Source organism: Protopterus annectens, chromosome 10.part0 (assembly GCF_019279795.1).
Source record: "Protopterus annectens isolate FY-2018-M chromosome 10.part0, PAN1.0, whole genome shotgun sequence".
Taxonomy (NCBI): Eukaryota; Metazoa; Chordata; order Ceratodontiformes; family Protopteridae; genus Protopterus; species Protopterus annectens.
In genome coordinates, this window is record NC_056744.1 from 1,309,635,131 (window position 1) to 1,309,659,299 (window position 24,169).

Below are 24,169 nucleotides of genomic sequence, written 5' to 3' on the forward strand. Positions count from 1 at the left end.
CATGGTTATATGAATTAGTAGCATATTTAAGCACTATTGTGAATTCTTATTTATTAGTCTTGTTGCTCCTACTAGTATTGGAACTGTTTTGAGTACATTTATTCCTCATTGCTCTCATCTCTGCTTGCAAATCCTGGTATTTTAGGACTATCTCTGTCTCTTAGTAAAATGCTGTAATCAGTGCTACAGCAATTGCAATAACTAATGTTACTTTAGCCTTTATTTTCCCTTGGACTACTATATCTGTTTTTCCTGTGTTGGTATACAGACAGCTCTGCCTGATTGCAAGACTAAGTATCATGCCTACATTAGCCTGCAAAAGTGATAAGAATGTTGCCTCTCGGTTTTTTATTTATTATATCACTGTGGTAAAGTCTGTAGTAACATTCAGGGTTCGAGACATTCAGTGATGGTATGTGTGCATCTTGTTTTTGTTCACTAGAGCTCCAGCTGCCCTGTACTTTTTGGTTTAAGTTGTGTGCTCCCTAGAATAGGTCTGATGCATCTGTGCTCAGGGTTTGGTTGAGAACTTACTGAATGAATAGCAGACCCTCATTTTTTCAGTTACTGTACCCATCACATTTGTATTGTCTTGACAGAGAAACACAGAGATGGTAATTTTCAGTGTGGTTGGTTCTTTGGGTCCCTCATGCTCCTAAGAAGCCACTATGTTTTCCTCAAATGTAATTTTACCAAAGGAACAGTCAGTATTGTGGATTTCATGTGACCTGTGATGGTTAAAAAATTGTAGTTAGTCTGGCTTTCCCCTGCCATAATTTGGAAAAGTGCAGTCAGTGACTACTTTCTCTCACAAAAGATAGGCCCTGTTGGTGTTTGTATCCAGAAGTGCCCCCAAGATGACTTTCTTCTGACTTGGGAACAAGATGGACTTCTTTTACTTGAGGGTGAATCTCCAAGTAGGGTATTGTCCACTATAAATAATTTTACAATAGTTATCATGATGGACAGAAAATTCAAGGATTGTTTAGGTGAAGAGAGAGAGATTAAAAAATGAAAGTTTAATTTATTACTATGTTTTATTGCATGCATGCATTTAGGGAGCATACCTCTCAAGCTCTTAACACCAGAAATCTGGACAAAACCTAAAATAATGGGGGAGACAAAGGCCCAAAAATAGGGACAGATTTTAAATATTGCTGTTATAAACTTAGAAAGTTGGTAGAATAACAACATTTGTGTTAGCATGCATTTTTTTGAAGGGTATGAAGTCTGAAATTCAAATGTATGCCACTATTGAGTGATTTCAACCCTCAATGATATGTCAAAAAACCACAAATTTTATGAGGAACAGACAAAAAATATGAGGTAAATATCTGGACAGTTGTGAGGCCTGTTATGGTAGATTTTTAAGTGTATAGTATATTATACTATAGCAGAGAGGACGTGGAAGATTTAGTAGTAATTACAGGTCTATATTAGTTTGTCAAAGTCACTCTTCAACGAACACATATTCATTGCCCCGTATTCAGCGAAAATCACTTCCGCGATTCACTGAATACTCCCAGGACAAAGAAATAGTTGCCTGCAGTATAACTGACCCAAATCTAGCTAAATCGAACTCACAAAAGTGGGGGACTTCGCCCCCACCCCCCCAACTATATATACCAACTCCGAGATCACACTACAGTGGAGAAAAGGGTAAAGTTGTGCTGCAGGGCAAGTAGTTCTTTGCCCTGGGAGTATTCAGCAAATCGCAGAAGTGATTTTTGCTGAGTAGGGGTCAATGAATGCATGTTTGCTGAAGAGTGACTTTGGAAAACTAATTTAGACCCATAATTACATATTGTACTTATATTAAAAACATAGTGGAATATATATTATTGCATTTGTGTTATTTCCTGCTAGTGCTAAAGATGAACAGAAAAGAATGGGAGTGTTAAAGATAGATAAGAAATTAAGGGTAGAAAGAAATGGAAGATGAGTGACATGGTATGGAAAAGCTCTTAAATTTAAGTAAGAGTGTTAAGATAGAGAAAATAAGAATAGTTAGGGACAATATTTGTTAAATTAGTGGAAAAGTAGCCTTGTACAGAAGTATTGGAGATGGGGTAGGGATATTTACAATATTTACAGGTTGATTAGCAGAATTATGTTAGCTGATAACATTTAAGTCAGTATAGATAACAATGTACTAAACAGAAATGATATTTACATTGTGAGAGGTTACCCAGGGGATCAACAAGAGCAAGAGTGACACCAGTAATCCAAAAAGTTTTGCTTAAGATAAGTTTTGAAGGTGAGAAGATTTTTAGTTAACCTACAGAAGAGTGAGATTGACTTATACATTTTAATGGCAGAAGTTGGGTATAGTGCATCTGCTGCTGATTTATTGGACTTATGAATGTATTTGTCTTGATTGTCCATAATGCTGAAAAACTCCTGTCAGTATTAGGCATTTGTGTGGATTGTGTATATGTGGGAGATGATTAACTGAGAGTAGGTGAGGTAATGAGACAATTCACATCAATTTAGTTGTTTTAGGGCAATACAGTGGTGTGACCTATAAAGCAGGCTTGTTGCAAAGCTTACCTCTTTATTGTAACATTGTTCTACTTTAGATGCAAGCATTACATGTAAACTTGTCAAGATTGCAGAGCCATATAGTAGGGATGGTACCAGGAAGGCAGATGCCAAGATTTTTTTGGCACTGTCTATGGAGTATTTGATTCTATAGTACCCTGAGTTTCTGGTGGATCTTTTTAATGGTATGATGTATTTGCAAGTTAAATTACAACTTGTTTGCTAGATGATTTTTATTTTTATGTTCTTTAGGGAGGTAGCAGGGAAGACAGCCCTGTTCAAGTTCTGTACTTGGGAAGGGATAGGAGTAGTTTGTTTTCTTTGGTTTAGTAGGAGCTCAAAGTTATTAAGCCATGATTCAATGGAGCTAAAATATTGCTGGGTTATATTTTTAAGATGGGACAAAGTTTTGGCAGAACATATGAGGGTCAAGTTGTCGACATATTGAATTAAAGCAGCATGTCTGCATGCAGTACGGAGGTTGTTAATGAAAATATTTAAAAGCAGAGAACCCAGACTAGATTCTTGGAGGACCCCCAGTAGGGACTTGTTTACAAATCTGAATGGGTACTTTGCCATTTGACAGACTGTTGTAGGTCTGTTAGGTAGCTGTAGAATCATTGTAGGGATGAGGTTAGAGACCAAGAAAATATAGTTATTAAAACAGTCTGGAATGACAGACAGTGTCAAATGCTTTTGGTAAGTTGAGAAATAAGGGAGAAGCCAGGCTACCAGTGTTTTAATGATGTTGACAAATTTGAGAATGGCAGTAATAGTATTATGTCCTGAGCAAAAGCTGTGCTGAGTAGTGGTGGGAAGCTGATGCTCAAGAAGGTATTGGAGAAGTTGTCTGTGGCCACATGTTTTCCATGGTTTTGGACAGAGGAGATGGTACTGAAGTTGGCTTAAAGTTTGAGAAATCAGTGGAGTTTCCATCCTTATGTAGAGGAAGAATTAATTACTTTTGCCAAAGGGATGACACACACAAGTCAGTGATGGATCTGTTTATCAATATGGATAGATGACAGGCTATAGTGTCAGTGGACATTTAAGATATTCTGTAACATTAGTAGTGGGTTTTATTGTTTGTAGGTTTTTTATAGAGTAGGTTGATTCAGCATGTGTTATGAGGTGGCAGAGTGGTTGTTTGCTTGTTGACAAGTATTTGTATTAGTGGATGAATTATTTTGGATTAAAATGGTTATTGTACTAATGAAATTTGAGTTAAATTTTGATGTACTCACTGAAGAGGTAGGTAATGGATTGGGCTGGTGTATCTTCTTAGGGAATATAGAGGATTATGAGTGGGTCAGCAACCATAACTGCTTTATTTTGTGTTGTCAGCATGGATGCCAAGAAGTTCATCTCAAGAATGCAGAGAGGTGAATTTCTTGACATCCACATCGAGAACACATAATAAAGCAGTTATGATTGCCAACCCACTCATAATTCTTTCTAGAACATGGAGATTTGTAGTCTCCATGTACTACAAGTTAATCAAAAGTAAGGTTTAAGAAAATGTAATGGTTTGTTCTAATTTTGAAAGCCGGTAAAGCAGTTGTCATCTTACATATTCCTTTTTAATTTCTCCAAGTCTTTTGGGTTTCTAAAACCATGACAGGAATGGACCCCATTCCTAAGTCAAAGTACAATTAAAGTTCATGAAATTAGTACTGTTTCAATCTTGTCAACCAGTAGTGCTCTTCACAGCACCTGCAATGTACCCAGTAATGACTTCTTCTGCAGTTTGTATGGAGTTACATGTATGTATTCGGAGCATATCATAATACGATTGTAAATTCTTTTTTATAAGACCCGTTGCTTCTACTACTATTGGAACTGTCTGGGTCTCTTTCTTTCACATTGCTCTCGTTTCTGCCTGCAGATCCTGATATTTTATGACTTTATGTCTCTCTGTATTCAAGACACTGTAGTCACTGGGTTTGGCAATTTCAATGATCAATGCTACTCTTATCTTCTTTTCTTGGACCACTATATCCAGTTTTCTAGCATCTATCCTTTGAACTGTTGGTAATGGATGATCCCATGTGATGTAAACTTCATTTTCTATGATGCTTTGTGGATCATGTTTCCAGTGGTTTTCAGCCACTTCAATATCATAATGTTTGCACAATTCCCAGTACAACAGTCGCACCATATTATTATGCCTTTCAGTATACAGTCCTTCTGCCATTAGTATCTTGCAACCAGCAATGAGGTATGCAGCTGTTTCCAATTCAGTTTTACAAAACCTACATTTGTCTGTTTCTCTCACATGTCAATGGACTTTATAAACCAATGTGCACGCAGCCCACTATCTTGGGCCACCAATATTAACCTTTTATCTCTTGGTTTAAATTCACCTCTCAGCCATTCCTGTGTTCGTTCCTGATCAACATGAGGTTCTTCCAGAAGGCTTCTATACTTGCAACTATATTTATGCTTTTTCCACATTTCTCACCTTCTCATCTGATCCTTCACCTTATATTCTTTCTTTTGTTTTTTGGCACATTCAGTTGCTGCCTGATTTTTATCTACTTCTGGTTTGATTTCCATTCCTGCTTGATGCCGATAAGCTTCTGCTAGATTAAGTAGAGAAGTCACCTTAGATTTATTCTCCTCATGTTTCAAAACTTTTACTATGTTTGGATCTTGTGAGGTCAGCAGATATGTGTGGAGTCCCATGACAGCAGATCCTGCTTTAAAGGTTACTTTTGCACATTTATAAATTTATTGTTGATCCTTCATCGATCATATAATCCCTCCTTCGGTTTGCATGAAGCATCCTTCTTGTTTTCATATCTAATCTATCCAACATGTTTTGGGGCCAGTCAGTCACTCCAAAACTGTAAGTTAGGACAGGAAGAGCAAATTGGTTTATAGCTTGGATTTTGTTCTTAGATGTCAGTGCAGTTTTCAGGATTAATTTAAGTCTTCTAAAGTATTCCTTACTAAGTTTTTTTGCATTTGTTCATGTTTTATTGTTGATCCTTCATCGATTCCCAAATAGTTATACACTTCTTCTTGCTCAAGTTCTTTTATATCACATTATTGTCCCAAACTGATGTTTTCCTGGCATTACAGTTTTCCTGCTTTAAAGGTTACGTGTTGTCAGCATGGATGCCAAGAAGTTCATCTCAAGAATGCAGAGAGGTGAATTTCTTGATATCCACATCGAGAACACTTAATAAAGCAGTTATGATTGCTGACCCACTCATAATTCTTTCTAGAGCATGGAGATTTGCAGTCTCCATGTACTACAAGTTAATCAAAAGTAAGGTTTAAGAAAATGTAATGGTTTGTTCTAATTTTGAAAGCCAATAAAGCAGTTGTCATCTTACATATTCCTTTTTAATTTCTCCAAGTCTTTTGGGTTTCTAATACCATGACAGGAATGGACCCCATTCCTAAGTCAAAGTACAATTAAAGTTCATGAAATTAGTACTGTTTCAATCTTGTCAACCAGTAGTGCTCTTCACAGCACCTGCAATGTACCCAGTAATGACTTCTTCTGCAGTTTGTCTACAAGTGGGAGTGCTTTCAGAATGGACCAATTATAACTGTGTAATGTGGATGTAAATGTTGTAAAACTTGATAGGATGTGTACCATGTTGTAGCTGGGAAACTTAGGTATAAGGGTGTTTAGTGTATTTGAAAATATTGGACAGTGGTTACTGATGCTAATCTGGAAGGGTCTCTTAGGATGAAAATTTGGTAGGGATGGAATTAAGTACCCAGTCTAATACAGAAGCTTTACTATTTTGTTTTTATATCTCATTATGGTGTTATTGAGTTGAGTAAAGCCACACAGCTTTTACAGAGTTCTTTTGTGAATTTGCTAAGGAAAAGTTGCTAATCAGTATTTAGATCACCTAGAATAGTAGTTTCATGGAGGATGGTAGTTATACCCAAGATAAGATGTCTTCAGCTGTGGTGGTATTTTGTCCATGTGGGATGTAAAGTGCAATTATGCATAGGCTTTTTTATTTATTAAGGTTAAGATTTTAATTTTAAGAAGTATTCCAAGGTAAACTTTCTACTTTTAGCTGACACCCTGGCAAACTTTCAAGCCCACCCTCCCAGAAATCCAGGGAACACTGCTGCTTACGGAGTCATTCCCAGAAGCCTTTACAATCATGTATACAGATGCATAGACACAATTTTACCTATCTGAAATCAGCACAAGACAAACTTAAAAAAAAAAAAAAAAAATCCACCCTGGAGGAACTTCAATATCAGTTTGCTGTATAACAAAAGGTAGAACATCTTGGCTAAAATAGGAAGAGCAAAACCCAGCAATGAAGAATTCCCTCCTCAAACTAAACAGACAGTTCAGGGGGCTAAATAAGGTTATCACATTCAAGGTAAAATTGGCCTTCCAGGCTAAAGGCAACCACAAGACATTCTTCAGTTATGTCTGAAACCTCAAAGGCAATACACAACAATGCACCAAACTAATTGCAAAAGGAGCCATCTCTACTGAGCCTGGAGATATAGCAAATCTACTAGCTGATAATTTCCCCTCCAGTTTTACTTTGTTTTCTCCCCCAGAAATCTCTCAAAAATACCCCAACCCTAGGTCCCTCAGCTGTAATTACAGAATAGGTCCTTAAGGCATTCTCCAATGAAAAAAGCACTGCATCAATGGGACCTGATGGTATCCTAGGATGCCTCGTATCAGCCCACTAGAAGCACTGTTCAGTTGCCTTTAAACAGGCCTCATACCAGTTAAATGGAGCACTGCAATCCCACTGGACCATGAGAAACTAATGACCCATAAGCCTGACAAGTCTCAAATGTAAGGCCATGGAAAGAATAATCATGGGCATGATAAATAGCAACATTGGAAACCTTTAGACATTAGATCCAACCCAGTTTGGTTTTGCCAATGGCAGGTCATGCCTAATCATCCTGGTGGACTTTTTCAAGAAGGTCAACAAAAAAAATGGATAAGGGCAAAACAGTGCATACTGCCTACCTTGATCTAGCCAAATTATTCAACACAGTACCTCAGTTAGGCATTGTAGACAAGTTCACAAAATTAGGTATAAATAATTATGTCATCTGCTGGATAGTCAGCTGGCTCACAGGATGGTCAGGGGTTAGGGTGAATATCACCTGATAGGTGTACTTTAGGTGTAAAAATCAGTGTTGCACAGAGAATCATGTTTTCTAATCTAGCTTTCAGTTTGGTTTTGGGTAGGGTGAATAAGCAGTTTACATAATTAAATGTACAGAGATGAAATGTGAGACATATTTAATGGTGTGGTGCTAGATCAAGAGGTGTTCAGAGGTGGTGTAGTAGTAAGAGTAATCTGATTAGGGAATGGCAGACTGTCTTTAAAAAGTGCTGTGTGGCAAGATATGAGATTACTAAGAAGGAGAAGTACGGAGGTACATATTACTAATAATGCAAAAGTCATTGTATTATAGGGATGTGTTAATGTGCTATAAGCTAAAATGAAAGATAGTATAAAGGGGAAGAAGGAGGAGGACAGCAATTGAGATTGATCCTGTGAGTTCAAGAAGTAAGGGCTTGCTGTTGACAGCAGAGATGGTACAGACAGATGTGTAAGTGGATTTGGACAGTTGAATGAGAAATAGAAGATGGGGTTGTGGTTAAGTACATTCTAAATGGAAAGTGGTCAGGTTAGACTTAACTGGGTGGGAAAGTGTTATTGGAATAGATGCAGGTATGTGAGTCTTGTAGAAGTTGATTTGTGTTAAGTGTGTTACTATAGGGAGGAGGGATTACTTGGTAGGTTGCTATTGTTTATTTGTCTGTGATATCTGTTACCTGCACGGTTAAGATGCAATATGGTGGAGTTTAGTTTTTATGAGAAATAAAAAGGATATAAAAGTACAAAAAGTACAACTGAAATTGTGAGGGTAAAAAAATCATAACATTAGTAGAACATATTTTAATTTGCTTAGCAGTTAACATTTTCAGCACATATCATTACTATGAGTTAGTTTCTAAGTACATTTGTTTTACAAAATAGAACATGTAATAAAGCTAGTAAGTAATGCTAGTAAGCCTAGCCATGCATCCCAAAGGTGAGACTCAAACCCTGTACCTTGTACATGTAAGGTAAATGCCTTAACCATTATAATTATATCCCCCTCCCCATTCTCCATGTATTGAAAATTTGGGAAATACCTTCTAAAACACTGGATACAGGAACATAAAATAGCATCAGATCAAGCTGAGAAACAAGCTAATTTGCAATGATATTTTTTTTTAGTATCTGATTTCCAAGTAGAAGTTAGAAACTTGACCCCTCTTGCCAAATAAGATGGGTCTCTGATAATAAAAAGAACTGGAAAAAAGGAAGCTGTTAACATCAGTTAGTGAAAGCCCAAGTGAGTCTGGTCACACAGGAGTCTCTTGGAGGGTCTCAAAAGGAGACATCTGCCCAAGAGAAAAGGCAAAAGCATAACGATCAAATATGAAAGGGCTAAAAAGTACTATCAAGATATTCTTAGTTTTGTTCATCTTGGCCTTCTACTGGAATTTTAGATTTAGGTGAAATTGTGAAAGGCACAAGGAAGAACTGAGGACACTTATGAACCAAACCATTCTTGGGGAATCCTTCCAAAGGAGGAATAAGGAAAAGGTATTGCTACATTTGTTGGTCAGGACTGAAATGAGTTCAATACAAGGCTTCCCTCAGTAAGAAAAGAAGATTCAAGCTGTCATTAGATTGAGGGACCACTTATAAGGTATAAACAAACAATAGCTGAGCCTGTCAGTGGCATAACTGATCTGTTCTAGAATATGGGCAGCAACGAGTAGGAGAGTGGAAGCAAGAGCCCATTCCGAAATTCTCACAGCCTTCCAAAATGGGATTGTAGTAGTTCACCCCTGTTTCATTATATACTAAAATACTGGCATGCTGTCAGAGTGGATGACAGTCAGCCTGTGAGAGGGCAGTCCTGAAAATCCTGCAAGCTGAGGATGGTCTTCATTTCTAGTATACTGATGGGCATAGTATTCTCTTGGCCTATCCAGATATCTTCAGCAGTCTGCTCTGTATAATGCCCTCTGCTCTAGTGTAGGGGCAGCTGAGTTTACTGTTGCCCTGATGACAAAGTCTGGAACGGTCTTTCCAGGAGCAGGATAGACTTGAGAGTCTACCAGCAATAGTCCCTGCAGTTCTTCAAAATCTTTATGAGTGTATCTACAGGATCTAACAACTGATTTCATTGAACTTTTTGACTCCACTTATAAAGGGTCTCTTATAGTGGACCATCAAGATTTCTGAAGCCATCAGGCCCAGCTTGCAAAAACAAAGAAATACTGGGAACCAATTGTTGATGCTCTGATGAGCAGCAGATTTGAAAAGAAGTAGCTTTTCTGATGGAAGATAAGCCCAGCAAATGAGGCTGTTCAGAGGGCAGCTTAATGACTGTTATGTTCTGAGTGTGCATCATCTGTTACAGTGCAAGGCAGTGCAATATGCCCAAAAAATGAAAACCGTTTGAGGAGCAAATCAGTGGAAGCAACCAAACTCTGCATAGATGGGAACTGATAGAACCCAGTCTTCCCGGTGGGGAAAGACCATGGACCTTTGAAGCTGAAGAGTTGCTATGACTGCAAATATGCACTGGTGTACACACTCGGGGCCATGCTGAGACAAAATGGCAGTATCCTGTATTGAAAATGACTGGCCCCTATGCAGATGTGAAGGAAGCTGTTGGGACTGCTTTGTGATTTTGATGTGCACATATGCGTCTCAAAGGTCCAGATAGTATATTCAGTCTCATTTGACTATGCGGGGAAGGATGTACCGCACAACAGCAATATGAAAAGGGATTTCTGTCAATATGCTCATTTAAGCCACTCAGACAAAGTATGGGCCTAACCTTTTGTATCTTTTTGAAGACTAAAAAGACCCTTGATTAAAACTTGTGCCTATTCTAGTTTGGTAGGACATCTTGGATTGCACTTTTTTTAAGAAATAGATTCTGCAACTGTAGATCTGATGCATCTTTTTGACAGTGGGGGACATCAGGAAGAGGAAGAGACCCTTGACTGGGTGTAGACTAAAGGGGAGTCAAAAAGCCTCTGAATATCATGTCTCTTAATTCATCTGTCATATGTGATGGCAACACATGCATTAGCATTGGAAAGACAGATGACACCAAAGCGAAGCCATCTGACAAGTCATCAGGGTTTATAGAACTGCCCTTTGGATGAAGGGCTACACCACACCTGACTCTTCTGGAAACCACATCCCATGGGAGTATTCTGAAAACTGATGCTATCCTTTCTGTACTTTCCACAGTTTTGAAAGGTATTCCAAAGTTGGCACAGCCTGGAATTTCACCCCAGCTTTAGAGAGTGTATTGCTCTCACTCTCCAGCCCAGACCTTATAGACACTCTAAATAGTGAAACTGTCAAAAGGGGCATTCATAAACTGGAATTTAGAGTTCTCAGCAAATACTGTGAGTTGGAGTCAGACATATTGGCATTTAGTGATGCCTGCTGCTGTTGCCCTCAGAGGTCTATCCACTGCACTGTGAGTGACATGAATGGTCTGAATGGCAACTGCACTAGAGGTTAACAGATGTGACTGAAGCCCATTCTTGATGTCCAAATCTGGCAGCTTTTCCAGCATCTTGGTAAATTCTTCCAGTAAGCCTCTCTGAAATATCCACATGTGCATAATGTAGCTTAACATCCTCATAGTGAGAGAGGAAGTTGAAAACACCTGCTCCCTTGGTCTTTTCAAGGAATAGAACACCTTAGTTTTTTTTTTTTTTTTTTTGGGGGGGGGGGTCAACAGCCTTGCACTGAAACTCAGAAGCCTTCTTAAATGCAGCATAAACCATAATAGGGCCAATCACTGCTTCTGCAACTAGCAAGGACTTGGAGGTCAACAAATTTTATCCAGATGCTTTGGGATAGCAGCTACCAACTCCAAGTTTTCCATACATAGGTGGGAGACTCCACAGGGTAGTCTGTGAGTTCCATTTACATGTCATCTTACGTTCAAGTCCTTGGATAGGAGGAAGAGTCCAAGAAAGAGGAAGAGGAAGACTGAGTGCCAAACATGAGACTAGAAGCTCTGATCCTCTGTCATGAGTTGGAAGAGGGGACAAGATAGAGTCAGTAAAAGAAGGCATCAAGAGAGCAATGAACTGATTTAATTCAGGAGAGACTCGTACAGGGATGCCTGCATCATATGTATCAAGATGTGAAAAAAAAACAAGACACAGAGGCTGGGACCATCTCTGTCAAGGAGCTGAGACAATCTGAAAGTGACTCCAGCCTTGTACTTGAAAGATTCAGGCCAGGACTAGAATGACCTCCAAGGCCAGTGGAGCTGCCAATATCTTAGATGAGGCCAGTACCCTGAGGTCAAACACTGAAAACTCAAGTTCATGGATGGAATATAGTCCTGTGATCATGGGAGCTAAAGATGATCCCAAAACACTGACCCTAGAAGTTGCAGCAGTGATTGACCCCCAAGGAAGTAAAGGTCAAAATCCTCAATTCCAATGGCGCTGTCAAAAGTAGGGCAAGTGAGGTTGACAGCATCTACCCCAGTTGAGCCATTGATGTTGGCACCAAAGATGAGACATCAGCTAATGGCTTTGATGGTATAGGAGCTTCAAAAGAGCTCACAAAGGAATGGTCCAGAACCAGGTCTAAAATAATCTGGCAATAAATGTGCTTGACGTCCATGATGTCAGCAGGGGAAAGGACACATAACTATATATACTGCATTTTGAAGAAGGCTTACTACATCTTTTTATAGTTCAACTAAACCAAAAGAGACATATGATGTCTAATGGATGCAGAGGAAGAAGATGTATGTGTTTGCATTCTGGTTCTGAAGCAATTGAACCAACAATCAGACTGGAGGGAGATAAGAGGAGGTCCTCTTGAGGTTAGCCACAACAGAAGCATTCCTGACAACAAAAAGAAGCAGAAGAGATCATAATAGCATTGCTAGTGTTCCTTGTATCAGACTCTTTCACTCTGGGCTTCTTAGACATAAAACCAATATCCTGTTCAGAGGACAGCATTCCTTGGGGGAAAGAGCCTCTGGATTTAGAAACCTTGACTTTAAAATTAGGAGTACACCTGACTTTTTCCAGTTCTAATTTTTTTTGCATTACTTCATGGCAGTGGGCTTAAATGTGTTACACTTGAAGTAAGCATTAGAGAAATGGATCTCTCCCAAATATTATGCATACTTTGAGTGCTTATCCTTGGGCAGAATATTGATTCCACAGGACACTGTCTAAAGATAAGTAAATCTATGGCCTTGTCCATAAAAACAGATGTCACAGCAGTAACAATCAGAAACAGAAAACTCAGTCGTAACGCCAGATGAAATATGGCATCAGTAACTGGAGAGGGGAGAATGCTGTTATCCATAAAAGGATTGTTATGTTGAGGAGGTGTCACACCATGAAAGAAATGTGTGACATTGAATGAGCAACAAGCAGTACACAGTGTGCCATCCAATCTCATTACACAAGTAGTTGGCTTACAGCAGTGGCAACTTCTGCTTTATCTGTAGAATGGACATCCAACTTAAAATGTGTAGAAAATTATGAATGAATGGCCATGTCACACTCTCATAAAAGTGTCAAGCATTTTACTGCAATACTGCAGTGGTATTTATTCATCCAGTGAGCTCTGACCTCCCAAGTACAGCCTTGCTATATTTATAAAAAAAGACAAACTGGGTAGACAAACTGCTCCTTTTCAGTGGACGCCTTATTGTCTACATTTTAGACAATAAGCACAAGTACATTTTAGGTCAATATATGTTAGTCACAGTTTGATAAAGATTTTTTTGCACCTATATGGAAATACTACACAGTCAAAAAAACTGCCTTACAATGTTACATTTGAGGAAAGAAAATGAAAACAGGTTATTTATGATTGACATACATGTTGATCGGCTTATTACTGTGGAGTTAAAAAAAAAACTAACTCCACAGTAATAAGCCAATCGACATACTGTAAGCGATCGGATTATTACAGCTAGAGATGTAGAGCCCTCTGCTATGCCGGCAGCTCCATGAGCCATCAGCAAGTAACAAATTGTAAGAAAAATCTGCAGGCAGAGCAGAGGGCTGTACATCTCTAGCTGTAATAAGCCGATCACTTATAGTATGTCGATTGGCTTATTACTGTGGAGTTAGTTTTTTTTTTTAACTCCACAGTAATAAGCCGATCGACATACTGTAAGCGATCGGATTATTACAGATAGAAGTGTACAGCCCTCTGCTCTGCCTGCAGCTACGTGAGCCATCAGAAAGTAAACAAATGTAAGAAAACGTTTTTTTCTAACATTTGGTTACTTGCTGATGGCTCACGGAGCTGCCGACAGAGCAGAGGGCTCTACATCCCTAGCAGCAGGGCAATGAAAAAGGAACATCGGCTGACAAAAAACAGACCAATAAATTCATGTTTTTACATGGCAGATATTTATATGCACTCTTACCGTAAATTGTAGCTGAAGGAGAAAGTTCACAAAGGAGTTGTCTGATGTTTGGCTTGAGAGAGAAGACGATCCGATGCTGTTTAGACTCCGGACTGAAGCAGTCAATGGAAAAGAGTTCCACAACAATTCACGCTGTAATAAGGGCTGACCGAGCTAATGGTGATGTCACAGTGTGGGAGGATCAGCTGGAGAGGGAACTACTGTTTTGGATATGTCGAAGGTACGTCAGCAAGGTAGAGACCAATTACACCAGAAAGAATGCAATAGCAAAGAATGGGGGATGGGCTTTCCTGCCCTACGCTAGGGAAAGGCAGAAATGTACTAGTGACCAACTTCTTCGTATATTTTGTAATTGCTTATGGCTGGGATCAGTTTATAGGGAATAAAGAAGACTTGTGGTTGAGTAAAATTGTGACTGAGCCCGGAGTGTTCCTTTAAGGCAGAATTTTTTTTTTTTTTTTTTTTTTTTTTTTTGCAAATTGTGAATTTGACAATAACCATAGGAGGGTCTTTGAAATACAAAGAGCACTAGACCAGACTGTGGGTTATACAAGGAGGAGTATGAGAGTTATTTAGTGAATAGGATGTCTATATATATATACACACACACAGACAGATGCATACATTTATTTTATTTATTTATTTTACATTTTTTTACCGGGGATGTCTGACTGGGTCACTGGCACTGGCCCTTTTTTAGAGGAGGCCCTGGGAGAAAATCTCCATTGCAAAAACACATTACCAACAATACAAGAAATCAATAGCAATCAAGAATACATAACTTTGGTAAATATAGGCAGTAAATAGTTTATACATAAACCATTACAATTGGGACAGTAATATAAAGTGGGAAAAAAAAAAGAAAGATAACAAATGAACTAGCATGAAATAGCTTGTGCTATCATAGAGAAATAACTGATCCGTAGATCAGTATCATGGTTTTGGTGGTAAATATTTATGAGATACATGTATGGTATATGAACAAGAATATGGCTGATTGTTGCTATGCTAGTGTTACTTGTTCTAAACAATTATAGCTTAGGCAATACTGAGGTGAAGTACAAGAAGGAGAGAATATGATGAAACTGTAGGAAGCTTGAGATAGTTAGATAAAAATAGGAACAGTAGTGAGGTTGAGATAGGTAGAGAGAAATTGGAATTCCATGAGTAAAGGAATAGTTTGGATGTTATAATTTAGTAAGGAAATATATATTTTAGTTGTAGGTACAAGGAAGGACAGAATGATCAGCCTGGATTAGTGCAGGAGCAAAGACAGTTTTTGTGTAGGTATTTAGGTATTCCTTAAGCAGTAGTTTAAATTTGGATGTGTTGCTAGAATATAATATTTTCTGAGGCATGGAGTTCCAGGACTTAGATATTTGGTGGGAGAATAGAGAGTTACAGTAACAATTATTAGATTTAGTTACTTCGAGTAGTAGTTTGTTGGAGGATCTTAGTAGCCTGCCATTTGAAGTAGGGCTGCACTAAGCTCTTGAGTGCTGATCAGTTGTCTGCATGGTGGAAGATGAAATGAATGAAATTTAGTTGGTTAAGGGATAGGAAACTGGGTAGTTCAATGCAATTTAGTTTATGAAGTGCTGTGTAGTGATGTGATCTGTAAGGGAGGTTAGTAGCGAATCTTGCGATTTTGGTATAGCAGGACTCCAATTTGTTTGAATCTGAATTTCTGAGATAAGTGAATATTGGTGAGGCATATAGAAGGATAGAGAGTAGATAAGTCCTAGCTATGGAATGTCTAGTGGCCTCAGTTAGGTATGGCTTGACTCTGTATAGTGAGTCTAGCTTAATGTGGACCTTTTTGATAGTTAGAGCAAGGTGTTTTTCAAATTTTAGGTTGCTGTCAATTGTGACTCTAAGGAGTTTGTTATGCTGATCAGGTTCAATTTTAGTTTTATTGGCTGAGTAGAAGTTGAAGGGGGAGAGTTATCAGGAACTTTGCTATGAGTGAAGAGCATAAGCTTTGTTTTATTTGGACTGAGTATGAGTTGAGACTCTGAGAGGTATTTTTCAATGCCTTGGAAAGATTGTTGGGTTGTTTGTAAGAGTTCTGGTAGGGAGGGAGCTGAACATATGAGGGAGGAGTTGTCTGTGTACTGAACGATCGTTGCATGATGGGTGGGTGTGCCTGTTGGGGAATATGGTGAAGAGCAATGGACCAAGAATTGAGCCTTGGTGTACACCTACTGGGACCGGTAATAGGGTGGAGAGTTCATTTTGTCACTTAACTGCCTGTTGGTGGTCAGCTAAGTAGCTGAGAAACCAGAAGAGGGCAGGCTGGGTTAGGTTTAAGGAAGCTAGCTCATTTAGTAGCTTTTGGTGGGATAGTGTATCAAAGGCCTTAGACATATCAAGATAGAAGAGATGAGCTGGATGTCATTTCTAACCTGGTTGATTGAGTTTGTAAAACTAACAGGGGCAGTGGTTGTACTGTGTTTAGGTCCAAAGCCATGTTGAGATGCTGATAGGAGATTATTGCTTAGTAGATAGTTGAGGAGTTATCTGTGTATGCATTTTTGAAGAATCTTGGCTAAGGGATGGAGGAGGGTAATTGGCCTGTAGTTTGAGAACTCACTAGAGGAGCCACCGTTGTGAAGAGGAATGATATAAGAGACTTTGCAGAGTTTAGGGATATACTGCTCAGAATGAAATGGTTTATTAGGAGAGATATAGGGTAGGAGATGGGATCTGCTGCTAGCCTTTTAGAAATTCATTGGGGAGTTGGTCAGCTGTAAGGGAGGAGGGCTTACGTTTTTTGATGGTATTAGTTTGAACTGGTTTGATTGAAAAATAATTGAGGGTTCTGTCTAATTCAGTACAATAGATAACCATTTTCTCGTACGCTATTTCTCCCTCACTCTTTTCATCTCTACCTTTCTCATTTCTCTTCCTTTCACTGTATAGATTTAAGTATATACATTTTATGTACAATTTGCTATCTTGTAATGAACTGCATATTGGAAACTTGTTTCTCTTTTGAAATGATCATTCATTCCTTGTGTTGATATGACTCCAATTTTTGCTATTTCTTAAAGTAATGATTTGTTTATGTAATGTACTTAGTATTTAGTGGAGCTTTTCTCCTCGGGCCTCTGCTGAAAATGGACATGTATCCAGCCAGACTAGCCCGGTCAACAAATGTAAAATAAAAATAAAATAAAAATAAATAGATACGGGAGTCTTGCTGTTGCTTTAACAGGGGGAGAGTATAGCACTGATAAAGTATGAATTAAATTGTGAGGCAATGCTATCTGTGGAATTTGTTGTGGATGGAGTTGGGGTTGTGATCTGTCCAGGCTTTAGCAGTTATTTGATGGCTTCCCAAAATTTCTGGGGTTTGTTTTAGTGTTTTTGTTGCATTGTTGTATACTATAACATTTTGCTGTGCCTGATTTGTTTTTTGGCAAGGTTGTGTAATTGATGGTAGGTAAGAAGGGAGTCTTGATTTTGGTCTTGTGGTATAGGGACCATGCCCTGTCTCTCTGTTTGGGGAGCTGCTTGGTGTCATTGGTAAGCTGTGGTATGGAGCTTGGAGTTAGAATGGGTCTTTCTAAGGGGAGCGAGGTTGTTTAGGATATTGAAGAATTTGTCACTGAAATATTGAACAGCCGAGTCAACATGCAGATATTTTAAAGGGGACCAATCACATTGCTGCAGGAGGGATTTGAAGAATTTAGGGCAGAAATGTCTTTTGTTGCAGACAAGTTTGGAAATGACATTTTTAGTAGGGCAAATGCGGTGCCTAAAAAGCTAAGTGGGTATATGATCATTTAGACTGTCAGGGAGATAGCCAGACTAGTGACAGAGAGAGTGTTTGTTTGTAAGTGTCCAGTCTAGGATTGTTGTTGTGTCTTTCGGCTTTTCCGGGTTAGGGGTCGCCACAGCGGAACTCCGGTCCACTAATGATTGGTAGTTGATTTTTATGTGCCAAGTTACCAGCCCTGACGCACAACCTTCAATGAAGGTACGCCCATTCACGTATGTCTCCACACAGAAGACGCTCTAGCTGAGAATCAAACCGGACAGCGATACTGTGAGGTGACAACGCTACCGCAGCACCACCACCACGGTACTTAAGTGTCCAGTCTAGGATTGATTTTTTTTTTTTTTCTTTTTGCTTTGTTTGTCAAATCTGGTGCGGGATTGTATAATTTGACAGAAACCATGGAGGTTAATAAAGTAGGAGGGATTTTCTGAGGAGCAGGTGTACCAGTCCATGCTGAATTCCCCCATTATTATTGCTTTTTGACTAAAAGTTGAGGCACACCAACAAAGAAGGTCTTAAATAATAATAAATAATAAATCTTAAATAATGTCTGTTATAACGATGTGTTTGTTGGAGTTTAGTTGAAAACGAGTTATTAGAATTTCAGAATTTAAGAGGTCTGGGGGGGGGTTGATTTAAAGTCTTTCCAGTTTGATAGTATTTTTATATATCACTGCTATGTCACATGTTAGAGAAAGAGAGGGAGTAGAAAGGCCATCATAAAAAGATAATTTGGTGTAATTTTTTTCTCTTTTTTCCATTGCTTTCAGTTGATCATCAACCCTTTCCTTGCTAATAGGCCCATTTGTTCCCCATCACCAAGGAGAGGGTTCCCCATCACCAAGGAGAGGGTCAGCCTGAAGGAGCCATCACTTCTAGACAGTCAGCCTTCAGAGAGCAATCAGGGGTTATTCAGCATGATTTTATGTGCTGTCCTCTTCCTGCACATGCCCAACAAAGCATCATTAATGGGATGTGCAAGGGGCTGTAGTGAAAGGTGTATGATCAGTTCTGCAAAGGGTGTTCCGCTCTCCAATAGAGTATCAGTGGTGGTTGGTATGGTCTCCCCCAGCAGAACCACACCACTTTATGTGGCTTCAAGTGCACACAACTGTACTCTTCCAGGGGAGGTAAGTGAGCCACAGCCATTCACACCTCCCTCTCCTTCCATCCCTGTTTGACCTCTCCAGTGCTGGGCTGCTAATCAAACTCCGGTCTACTGTGACAAAGTCAGGGCTCCATCCCTTTGCACCACAGAACCAGGCTTGTCTTTGTTTTCCTACCTGGAGAATAATAGGGCAAGATGGATGGCTGGATTGGTTTAATATAAATTCAGAAACTATTTTAGGTAATGAAGAGGGAGTTGTTTTTACAAGTTCCATTATGCTTCATTGAGTCATGCATAGGCATCACTACAAGCAGAAGAACACACTGGTTGTAGTTTTATCTAAATAAAAACATAATAAAAAGCATGTGGGGAGCATCACCACCCTTATTTATATACACTGGCTCCTAACTCACACAGCCACAGTGAAAAGGGAAAAGTAAAAAGTGAATAGCGGTGGGTATGAAACAACACTGGCAATAATTCTGTAAAACAAACATCAACTGAGTTGCATTCGATCCACTTGTAATCAACAAGTTGCAGTCTTATCCATTTCCAACTCAATCACTGATAAAACTGTTTTTTAAAGCATCTTGTCCCTGAGGAAGACTTCACATGGCTTTTACACATAATCTGTGGTAACTGCCACTAGCAATAAAAACTGTGGTAGTAATAATGTGGATAAAATGAATGTTACACACTTTGCAGCTGTATTGAAGAGTTGATGGAAAGAATTCTGTGTGACATTATTAATTATAGAGGAAAATATGGGACATATAAATGTGGGAGCTGTAAACAATGTGTCCATATTAAGGAGGGAGAGTATAGAGTTATTGATGGGGTAGTTAACAATAAGTTTTATAGTAACTGTGGAACTAAGGGAGTGATTTATATAGCTCAGTACAAAAAATATCCCAGATGCTCTATAGAAAAGACTAAAAGAGCACTGAGGGAGAGAATTTATGAACATATATATGATTATGATGTAAAAAAGTAATGAGTCTATTGCCTTTTTTAAACACATTGAACAGTCACCATATCATACATTTTTATTTTTGTATTAGACAGGATAAGACAGGATGGGGGGGGGGTGTCCCAGATATTGGTTTTAGAGACAAAAGACCTTTATTGGCAATTAGGGATGAATGTTATTAATAGCCCAGGGTTAAATGAATCTATCAATTAATGCACACTGATTTGAAAAGAGTGTGAACCTATGAATTAAGGAACTTTTTTTAGTTAGTCCATAAAAGATTTTAAAAGACTCATGGGTCATTGTTCATTAATTATTGTATACAGTATGAAGGGTGTGCTTGACTGGGGGTTTAGGTTCATGTGATTGGGAATACTGCCTTTAAAAGGAATGGAGTAATATGTTTAATTGCTCTCATGCAGTCCTAGAAGAGATAAGGGATTAAAGTGCTTAACAATTTTTAAAAATAAAATGTGGTTTATAGTAGCCCCGGTTGTTTTTTTTATTTTGTGGAGTTTGAAGTATGTTTCTGAGCAAAGAAAACTTCACCTTACCCTTCACTATTCCACATCCATCTACCAACAACAAAGTACTCTTTAAGTTTGAAAATGTACCCACCTCAATGATAAAAAACACTTTCTAAAAATGAAACCAATCACCTTCGCAGCTTACAAATTACCAGCAGAGTACCTGAAAATAGCAGCAGAAACTATAGCATTCCCAGTCTCCTTACTTATTAACAGATCCATAAAGAAAACCATGCCCCCAGCATCTGGAAAATATCATACATCTTACTTCGACATAAATTTTACCGACCTAACCAACTACTTTGCAATAGTCATCCTCCAGCCCCTGTCCAAGATATTAGAAAAATGTATCTACACCCAGTTTCTCAAGTACCTCACCAAGCATAACCTACTCTCCTTGACATAACTTGGCTTTCAGCCAAATCATAGCACTACCATTGCCCTTTACAGACACAGCTAATTAACAATGGTAACCTAGTGTCAACAGTCTTACTAGATCTATCTAAAGCATTCACTACTGTCCCATACCAGAATCTCCTTGAGGAATTAGCCTCCCTAGGCCTCAATACCTATCACTAACCTGGTTCAACTACTTATCCAATAAGAAACAAGCTGTGAAATAGTAACAAGGCTATTCTGATTTCCTCACAGTTACAGTCGGTGTCCATCAAGGGATCATTTCTAGGACCCCTACTTTTCAGTATTTTTACCAGTAATCTACATTCCACCAGTAAACAAGCTACATTGGTATAATATGCAGATGATGCCACTTTCATCTGCTCAGCCCCAAAACTAGCCTGCCTACAAGAAAACACCCAAAATGTCTTTCCAGTCATAGAATCCTGGCTTGATAGCTCAAATTTGCTCTTAAACTAATACTTTTCACCCTAAAAACTACTCAAATCAAAAACAATCTTTTCATATCCTATCAAACAACAAAACAAAAACAGAATATGTCACACAGGCAAAACCTCTTGGAGAATGCTCAATGATAATATCTGTTACAACCAACACCTACTTCTAGCCATGAAAACACAAACAAAAAAAAAAAACACTAAGATCCCTCTCCAGGGCTGGGAAATTCCTCACTAATAACTCCCATAAAAACATAGCACAAACATACCTAATTCCATTCCTACTACCTCATGAAAAAATGTATTTCCTTAAATGCATAGGCTTCTGTATGTTGTATAATATATTCCAGATGTAGTCATATAATTGTATTTTCATATAAACTCAATGTATTTTACAAAATGTCATTAACCAGGATTCAATAACACCTTCACTAAATGTACACTAAGTGTACACCATTCTGAGTGAACAGGCAGCACTGACATAACTTACACCTTCTTCCTCCTAATTTTATTTTTTCTACTGACATTCTTGCAGCTTTAAATACTGACAGAAATTCATAAAAGTTACCACAAAATGTGGACTATATGTACACTTGGAATAATGTTTGGGTGACTAGAAAGCACAAAAACCGTATTAAGAATGTTTTTGAATACATGTTGTATACTTAGTGTAGGCTTTATTGAATCTGGCCCATCATTTTTTTTGTCTTTAAATGTACTTGCCTAATATGTGGAGCTTTTCTTCCTGGGGCCTCGCTGAAAATGGGATAAACCCCAGTTGTAACTTCCTGGTAAACAAAGAGAATTAAATACATAAACTTTCATGTCTGTTCCTAGATTCGGTATTGGAACAAGCTGTTCTACATACTAAAATATTTTCTTGTTCTTGCTCTCCCTCACTATCAAACATCTCCATGCCTTATTTACCCTGCATTTGTAGATGACTTAATTTTTTTATTTATACCAAAATGTTTTATGTGCTACCAAATGTCCAACATTCAGTGAAGTCACTGCCCTTCTAAGTCTGCTGTTAAATTATCTTTAGAAGGATTTAATCTGGGGACTACACTGTGGGTCCCAGCCCCTTTGGGAACTCCTTAGCTTCATATCCAGAATTGGTGAGCCACCATATCATCTTTCATCCCCAGATTCAAGCCAGCTCCTCAGGGACACGGTCCACTATTTGAACATGAAACATGTTTTTGAAAGTCAGGGCTTACTGCCTCCACATCACTTAGCTGGCTTTACATACTAAAATTAATTGTAAAATATTATTCTTTTTAACTTTATCTAGCTAAAAGTCTTATTCAGTTAAACAAATATGCCAGACAATGTCTAAAATTGACACAATGAAGGAATTGTACTATAACAGCCTCTCAAAGGAAATCTAAATATTATATTATCTGACAGCATAGTATTATTACTTTTTCTTAAGTCTTTTATTCAAGAGAGTCTTTGTGATTTGATATGTAATGATGCAATGCAATCTACACAACATCTAACAGATGTCCTTCCATTCACTCTTGCAGTATTCCCTGCCAAGGGTAGCCTGGCGTCCGCGGCCAGTATATAAAAGCCTACTGTTTCTTTAAGGTATGCCGAACGTCACATGTATGCTCCTCCTGTAGTGTAAGGCATATAGGTGATGTCTGGATGTACATTCCTCTGAACTTCTTTGCCACCAGTCTGAATGCATCTCTTGATTGTCAGTCTGAACACCCAAGTCTGTTATCACCAGTTTGAATGTATCCTTTCACTGGTTGAATGCCTATGCCTGGTTTGCTGAGGTCCGAGCCATTGCAGATAAGAACTCCCTGGGGATTTGTTTTTTTTTTTGGATATTTCATTGATACTAGGGGTTAATGTCATCCAGAAAGGGTAAGTGCCAGTGTGGGATACAGATTCCCCATAAAGATCTCCAAGATAACTGCTTATTTTGCCTAGGAGCTTCTCACAACCATACAACCTGTCCTATTTGTCAGGCTTTCATTCCTAAAACCCTTCATAGCAGATTTTCTTCCCTGGCCTTGTATCTTGAGAATCAGTGCCTTAAGCTTCTCACTAAAGATAGAATGGAGGGAACTTCCTGCCCTGAGGGTCAGCCATTATGGAAGAAGAAGGTGAAAAGGTAAAACTAGAATCTTTCACTGTCCAGTCTCTGCCAGGTGCTTCTCCCAAGATTGTTGAGAACAAGGAGGCTCACCCGGTTGTATTGTTGAATTCCTCTGCCTCAACCGGGTTGGAGGCTGATGAGGATCTGACAGGCAGCATGTCCAATGATGCAATGCAGGCATCCATTTCAGACATTCAGGGGGAACCGTGGTTGATTATTTGGAGGGTCCTAGGGGTGTTCCACAGATTCTAATTAGGGAAGAGATTCTTACTATGATTATTGAATGCTGCCTGGGGTCTGAGCCTTCTATGTTTTACAGGGAAGATGTTCATTTAAAGAAGAAACAAAAAAACAAGCATGCTTCTTCTGCTCCTAGGGATACATAGAGTGAGTGGCAGGCCTTTACTCATAGGTTTAATGCTTTAATGACTCCTCCTTGGTCCTATACTCTCCTTAAAAGGCCTAGAGAACAGGATTCATCTGAAGAGGAGTCAGGTTCTGATGAAGAATCCCTAGCTTATTCTACCCAGATTCCTTCTCCTTTGGACTATGGGTTAGGAGGAAGAGAAATCTACCACCCGTGATATTCCTTTTGATGAAATTTTCTTTGTGGACACAATTTCTATTATGGCATTTTTTAAATGGGATTGTGGTCAGGTTTGTGATGTCCATAATAGGTATTATGAGTTGCTGCAGATTTAATCTCTAAAGCCTTCTGCTGTTCCTCCTGTTTTGGCTGCTTTGTTTGATGCTTTTTCTAATACTTCTGAAGTTTCTGATTCTCTGCCCCTGCTCCAAAAAAG